Source organism: Mastomys coucha, unplaced genomic scaffold (genome assembly GCF_008632895.1).
Source record: "Mastomys coucha isolate ucsf_1 unplaced genomic scaffold, UCSF_Mcou_1 pScaffold1, whole genome shotgun sequence".
Taxonomy (NCBI): Eukaryota; Metazoa; Chordata; class Mammalia; order Rodentia; family Muridae; genus Mastomys; species Mastomys coucha.
The window spans coordinates 39,018,024-39,026,037 of NW_022196891.1; positions in this window are offsets into that span (position 1 = coordinate 39,018,024).

An 8,014-nucleotide genomic window follows, 5' to 3' on the forward strand; every position below is an offset into this window, starting at 1 on the left:
AAAAAAAAAAAAAAAAAAACCCTATACCCCGTATCCTGCTCACCAACCCACCATCTCCTACTTCCTGGCCCTGGTATTCCCCTACAATGAGGCATAGAGACTTCACAGGATCAAGGGCCTCTCTTCTTATTAATGACCAACTAGGCCATCCTCTGCTACATATGGAGCTGGAGATAACTACCTTAAGGGAAGAAATATTTATTTTCTTTTATGATTTCTGAAACTTATATCTAAGGAAGATTTATTCCATAGAGAAGCCACCAAAGTGGAGTAGATTTCATGATGATAGGAAGGCTGTGACTGGAGAAAAATACCTTGATCATTACTTCCTTGGAACCAAAGAAAGAGGAAATGTCTGAAAATAAAATACATTTCAACCTCATCACTCCAGTGACTGTTTTATCCCAAATAGGGCCCACATCCTAATAGGCCATGCAGCTAGTGACTCTATCAACAAGCTAAAGCTTAGATAGAGGACATCCCAAAAAAAAACAGGGATAGAAATTTAGAAACATACAACACATAAAACCTAAAATGAGATGATGACAATGCAAAGAGTTTTCAAAGCAACAAACATTTTAGTGCTTAAAATAAAAAAGAACCTCTCAACTGCAGTGAAAATAGATGAAAGAAGAAACCATGCTGGCAGCATTGTTTTAACATATCCTAAGTACTTACAAAGCAAACAGTTTTCTGGAAAAGAATATGCAACCTTAAGGTGACATCAAGAGTAAATTTTTTCATATAGTTTTAACACCTTTAAAAAATTAGTCAAAGTCTTGACCAGATGCACACATTGTGATCATATCCTTAGATGCAGAAAAAAACATTTGACAAAATACTACACCCCTTCATGTTAAAAGGGGTGAGAGAGATTAATTGGAGAGATCAGGAACTCAAGGCCCAGCCCACACCTAAACATAATAAAAGAAATTTACTGCAAACCAACAGCCAATATCAAATTAAATTGAGACATAGTTGAAGCATTCCCACTAAAATCTGGGACAAGACAAGGATGCACACTTTCTCCATATCTATTAAATATAGTACTCGAAGTGCTAGCTAGAACAACAAGACAACAAAAAGACATCAAGGGGATACAAATTAAAGGTATCACTATTTGCAGGTGATATGATAGTATATATAAGTGACTCCAAAAATTCTACCAGAAAACTTCTCCAGCTGATAAATAACTTCAGCAAAGTGGACGGATATAATATTAAATGTTCAGCCTTGAAAAACTGCACACAAGTAACATTATACAGACGGAGCAGGTTTTAATTATGTATTGATATATTTGCATATAACAACAATTGATAAAAGAGTAGACTGTAAATTTGATAGAGAACACAGAACAGTAAATGGAAGAGTTTGGAAGAAGGAAAAAGAAAGTGAGATGGTGAAATTATCACAAAAATTAAAATAAGTTTTGAGTGAATAAAATTTAATAAAATGAATTTTAGCTGATACTTGAAACATAAATTTCATTCTTTATTTATGCTCTAAAGTGATATTTTAGCCGTGCAGTGGTGGCACACACCTTTAACCCTAGCACTTGAGGGACAGAGGCAGGCGGATTTCTGAGTTCAAGGCCAGACTGGTCTATAGAGTGAGTTCCTCCATGTCAGCCAGGGCTACACAGAGAAACCCTGTCTCGAAAAAACAAAAACAAAACAAAAACAAAAAAACAAAAACAAAAACAAAAAAGAATAAAACAAACAAAATATAATATTTTAATGTATGTATTCATGTGATAGAGGAATTTTCATCTATCTTTATACTATTGTATCTCTCTTTTCTCCTGACAGATAATCCACAAGAGACAATAAGGCAAGGGTTAGAGTCAAGATAGCTGCTGATATTATGATAGCCACAGAGCCACAATGTATGACTTGTAAAGTATTTTATTACCATCTTGTGAATATTTAAAGAAGGCTATTTTATTATATGTATTAATATCTCTTTGTTAGAAAAATTAGATCTTCTCTTCTCAAATGGAAGAGGCTCCAAGAATTCACGAGTTAATTTCAAGACATAAGAGTTGTCTGTATGCCTTCCAGAATTTTGATACAACCACAACTTAAGAACTTACCAAAACCTTCATTTTTTTTTTTTTGATGCCTGGTATCTTTGAAAAGAACTAAAATTTCTTTATTCACTTTCTTTCCATTTACTATCTTTTAAATTTTAAACATGCCATGATGTTAGATTTCTTAACTTCTCTGAATGGAATTGAGATGAGACTGTTTCTTCAAACACACACTGCTTTTACCCTGAAAGTGTCTCTTGCCTCTGCCATTAGAGCAGATTTCCATAATTCCCATCTGCTGTATTCTAATTTTACCTCACATATATCTTGCTGCCTAAGTTACTCTTTCAACAGAGAAAGAGATGGATACATTTTCTATAGATACTTCAAAAACTATTTTCCTGTTTTAAAATGGTTTCTAACCACTATTCTGTTCCCCCTTATGAATAATTTTCTGAACGACCAATATTTTTTTAAATAAAACTATGGAAAATTTTAAAAGTTACCCCATCTCCTGCTTAACCACTTGGTAATATGGTATGTTTCAGGAAATTAGCTCCCTCCATTACCATCAACTTTGTTCTCCCCCACGGGTCCTTCCCTCCCCACTCTCTTTCATTCTCTCTCTCTCTCTCTCTCTCTCTCTCTCTCTCTCTCTCTCTCTCTCTCTTCTCTCTCTCTCTTCTCTCTCTCTCTCTCTCTTCTTCTCTCTCTCTCTCTTTCTCTCTTTCTCTCTCTCTCTCTGTCTCTGTGTGTGTGTGTGTTTGGTGGGTTCAGAAGGTTCTTTCTTACCCAATTGAAATGGATTTATCATAATTTTGTATGATTCACACTCCTCTAGGTTTCTCTTTATCTGTTCAGCAGCTTGAGCTTCATACTGCATAAAGTATGATTATGAATAGATATCACAGAGCTTTTGTAGAATAGATCCTATATCTTTTCAAAACTCCAGTTAGTCCAGTATTTGCCCAACTAGATTTATCTGTATAATCACATTGTGAAATTCTGTATTTTTCTTATAAATTTCAAATATATTACTTGCCTTAAAATCACATACAACACACAAACACAAAACGCAACACACACAGGGATACACAGACACACATAGGTATATACACACACACACACACACACACACACAGAGAGAGAGAGAGAGAGAGAGAGAGAGAGAGAAAGTTACTTCATCCAACCTGTCTTTGATTTCCAGATTATTGTAGGTTTTGTTTTTTTAGACAAAATGCTGTCTGTATTCTTTTGCATGATCAATATATTTACTAGTGAGCAAGGCAATTTTCTAAGTATTAAAAATGTGAAGTTAAATAATGTTAATTTGTCTTGGGGAATTTGTCAAATTACTTGATTAAGAGGATTAAATAATTAAATAAAAAGTATTTCTACAGAATTTTAACATTTGTTATAGATAACACATAGAATCATACACTTTAACAAATATGCTTTATTTACCTTACAAATCATATTTCCTTGAAGAAACCTAATGGAAGATACAAATAGATTTTTAGAATAAAATTACAACAAGATGCAAATAGATTTTTAGAATAAAATTACAACAAAAATCAAAAATATTACCAGAATAATTTCCCAGTAAATAGATAAAATAAAATTTGGTAAATATATTTTATGAAATTAAATTCTCCCTATATGCCTTTGATACTCTTTAGCTTGCATGTGGCTTCAGGTAGTAATGTCAACTGGTTTTCTAACAAACCAGTTCTTTGTCATTCTTTTTATTGATGAGAATTCTCAAATAAATATTGCTTTCAACATCATATACTGAATACTCTGTATAGTTACCTTATCATATCATAGTCTTTGTTGTCATTTAGTTATTTTCCTTTCTCAGAAATTGCTGTCCATTCTCTAGAATAGAAATGAGCAATAAAATAATATTATGCTACTGTAACATAGATAAATGTTACTTGTTTTCAACCCATAAACAGTAATTTAACCATAGTTATATACCTTGACTTCTCCATGGAAGCTTTCTTTCTAACTTCTGAAGAATCTGTCTTCAGACTTGTCTACTTTAACACCCTTGAAAATTCTTTACATTTGTTAAAGGCCTGTCTCACTAGAATACATTCTCTTTATTTTGTCTCTTTTTCCCTTCTATTTATCTTCTTGATAACATGATGTATTTAGCATAGTTATACTAATGATGTGATATTTTGACACTGGAATATGTTATCATTGAATAAGACACTTTCATTTATCCCAATAATTATATAGCTAAAATTATTGATTGACAACTTTTTTCTCAGCAATCTGTTCTCTTTGCCAACAGAGCTAACACCCTAAAGCATATTGTATTAATTAGTCCTGTACCTCTTACACCTCTGGCACTATGACATATTAAATTTAAAAACCATATAAATCTGTAATTCAGAAAGATAATTATATTCAATAATTTTCTACATATTTTAGAATTCTTCAAAAGTTTCTTGAAGTCTGTGCACCCTTAGCTTTTGAAGGAGATGAACAATTTCATCATTGGAACTCAATGTATCAGTGTCCTTTCATAAAACACTGCAGATGTTGTAAACATTTTAAAATTTAAAACTCACGTGTAACAATAATTAAACAATAAAGATATAAAGACCATGGACTTAGAGCAAGTTAGTGTGAGGTAAATGGAGTGTATTAGAGGGAGAAAATGGAAGAGGGAAATGAATACAAATGTCATTAAACTACATAATACTATGTAACACTACTTTATTATATAACATTATATCAAATAAATCTGTTGACTGAGTATGATTCTTTCTTCATCCATCTAGTATGTGATCTTGGTTATTTAATGTATCCTTAAGAGACCTGTTTCACTGGGGAGCAAAGAACAAATATTATCAAGAAATATGATAGAGAACTCTCTGTGGGGATTGCCATCTGAATCTGAGCTTTTCACAATGTAGGCCAAGGACTCAGTAAAGAATATGTTTTAGTGAATATCAGCTCATGGATACCATGTGTGTTCTTTGGTGACTGGATTAGCTCACTCAGAATGATACTTTCTAGTTCTATCCATTTGCCTAAGCATTTCATGAAGTTATTGTTTTTAATAGTTGAGTAGTACTCCATTGGGAAAAAGTACCAGATTTTATATATCCATTCCTTTGTTGAAGGACTTCTGGTTGTTTCCAACTTCCAGTTATTATAAATAAGTGTTATGAACATCATGGAGCATGTGCCCTTTATATTGGAGCATTATTTGAGTGTATTCACAGGAGTGGTATAGCTAGATCCTCAGGTAATACTATGTCTAATTTTCTGAGGAACTGCCAGTCTGATTTCCAGAGTGCTTGTATCAGCTTGCAATCCCACCAACAATGGAGGAGTGTTGCTCTTTCTCCACAACCTGGCCAACATCTGCTTTCACCTGAGTTTTTGATCTCAGCCATTCTGACAGGTGTGAGGTGGAATCTCAGAGTTGTTTTGATTTGCATTTCCCTGATAACTAAAAATGTTGAACATTTCTTTAGGCACATCTCAGCCATTCAATATTCCTCAGTCTATAATCTGGTCTTTGTTTAGCTCCGTGTACTGGCTGGTTCTGTGTGCCAACTTGACACAGGCTGTAGTTATCGCAGAGAAGGGAGCTTAAGTTGAGGAAATCCCTCTTGAGATCCAGCTGTGGGGCATTTCCTCAATTAGTGATCAATGTGGTAGGGCCCCTTGTGGGTGGTTCCATCCCTGGGATGGAAGTCTTGGGTTCTATAAGAGAGCACTGAGCAAGCCAGGGGAAGCAAGCCAGTAAGGAACATCCCTCCATGGCCTCTGCATCAGCTTCTGCTTCCTGACCTGCTTAACTTCCAGTCCTGACTTCCTCTGGTGATCAACAGCAATGTGGAAGTGTAAACTCAATAAACCCTTTCCTCCCCAAGTTGCTTCTTGGTCATGATGTTTGAGCAGGAATAGAAACCCTGACTAAGACACTCTGTATCCCATTTTTTAATAGAGGTTTTTGGTTCTCTGGAGGCTATATTCTTGAGTTCTTTGTATATATTGGATATTAGACCTATATTGGATGTAAGGTTGGTAAAGAATTTTTTTTTTTTGCAATCTATTGATTGCCATTTTGTTCTATTGACAGTGTCTTATGCCTTATAAAATCTTTGCAATTTTATGAGGTCCCATTTGTCTATTTTTGATATTAGAGCAAGGTCATTTCAGGACATTTTTTCCCTAGGCTCAAGTGTTGAAGGATCTTCCCCACTTTCTTATATATTAGTTTCAGTGTATCTCATTTTATGTGGAGGTACTTCATCTACTTGAACTTGAACTTTGTACAAGGAAATAAGAATGGACTAGTTTGCATTCTTCTACATGCTGACTGCCAGTTGCACCAGCACCACTTGTTGAACATACTATCTTTTCAGCCAGGCATGGTGGCACACGCCTTTAATCCCAGCATTTGGGAGACAGAGGCAGGCGGATTTCTGAGTTTGAGGCCAGCCTGGTCTACACAGTGAGGTCTAGGACAGCCAGGGCTATACAGAGAAACCCTGTCTCGAAAAACCAAAAAAAAAAAAGAAAAAAAAAAAGAAAATGCGAAAATGCTATCTTTTTTTTTTCCCCAATGGATGGTTTTCAGTGTTTGTCAAAGATCAAGTGACCATAGGTGTCTCGGTTCATTCTGGTTCTTCAATTCTATTCCATTGAACTGTCTGCCTGTCTCTATGCCAATACCATGCAGCTTTTTAAACCACTATTGTTCTGTAGTACAGCTATGGGTCAAGAATGGTGACTTCCTGTATTGTCTGATTTTATATCTCAACTTGACACAGGCTGGAGTTATCACAGAGAAGGGAGCTTCAGTTGGAGAAGTACCTCCATGAGATCCGGCTGTGGGGCATTTTCTCAATTAGTCATCAAGGGGGTAGGGCCCCTTGTGGGTACTGCCATCCCTGAGCTGGAAGTCTTGGGTTCTAAATAAGAGCAGGCTGACCAGGCCAGGAGAAGCAAGCCAATAAGAAATATCTCTCCATGGCCTCTGCGTCAGCTCCTGCTTCCTGACCTGCCAGGTACACTCATCTACTCCAGTCATATCCGAAATATCGGGGGTAAAAGCCTGATTAGGATTAGAGGCAATAAGGATCCAAAAAGGAGTTCTGTGCCTCCTGGATATTCACACAGTCACCTGTATCTTCTAACTCAGATGTATTTCAGATTAGTGTTTCCAATCGTCAACATGCCATCTTATTTAGGCATAAAGGTACCCCAAGAAATGATTCGTAAATGGCTAAGATTAGGCATTATTTCCTGGCCAGCACAACATTTCCAACCTGTCCTATTTTAATACCAAGGTGTTCATAGCTTGGAATTTCTCTCAAGGAATCTGCCTTGCCAGAGCTAGCAACAGAGGTCAAGCACATTCCTTAGGGCAATAGATAGTTCACAATAGTTAAAAATGTTTTACATACTAGAGAGTAATGAAGGGCTTCCACTCAAGGACATTAGCTAGAAGTGTTAGGTCAGAACCTCCTAGTCATTGCCTCCAGCAGAACCAGAGAATTAGCATAGGAATACAAAAATAGCCTCAACAGAGAGAGCTCCACTCCTCTTCAGCCTGCTTCACACCTAGCTACCAGACTCTACTGACCTTGGTGTGGTGGTCACTTGCCTATGTGACCTCAGTCTTGCATCCCTTGCTGTAACCCCTGCCTGCCTACATGACTCTTGTCATCTGCCCCGCTTGCTGTATGCTATTTAAGCCTGAATTTCATCTTGTACAAATACATTCAGATTCACCACACCCTTGTGTTGCATCTGTTTGTCATCCACTGACTTATTGCCCACCTGACCAGAATTCTCATCCTGTGGAAATTACCCCCCCACCCTCCTCACCCCCACCCCTGCAATGAACCTGGTCTGCGCCACTGACCTGCTTGAGTTCCAGTCTTGACTTCCTTTGGTGATCAACAGCAATGTGGAAGTAAGCTAAATAAACCCTTTCCTCCCCAACTTGCT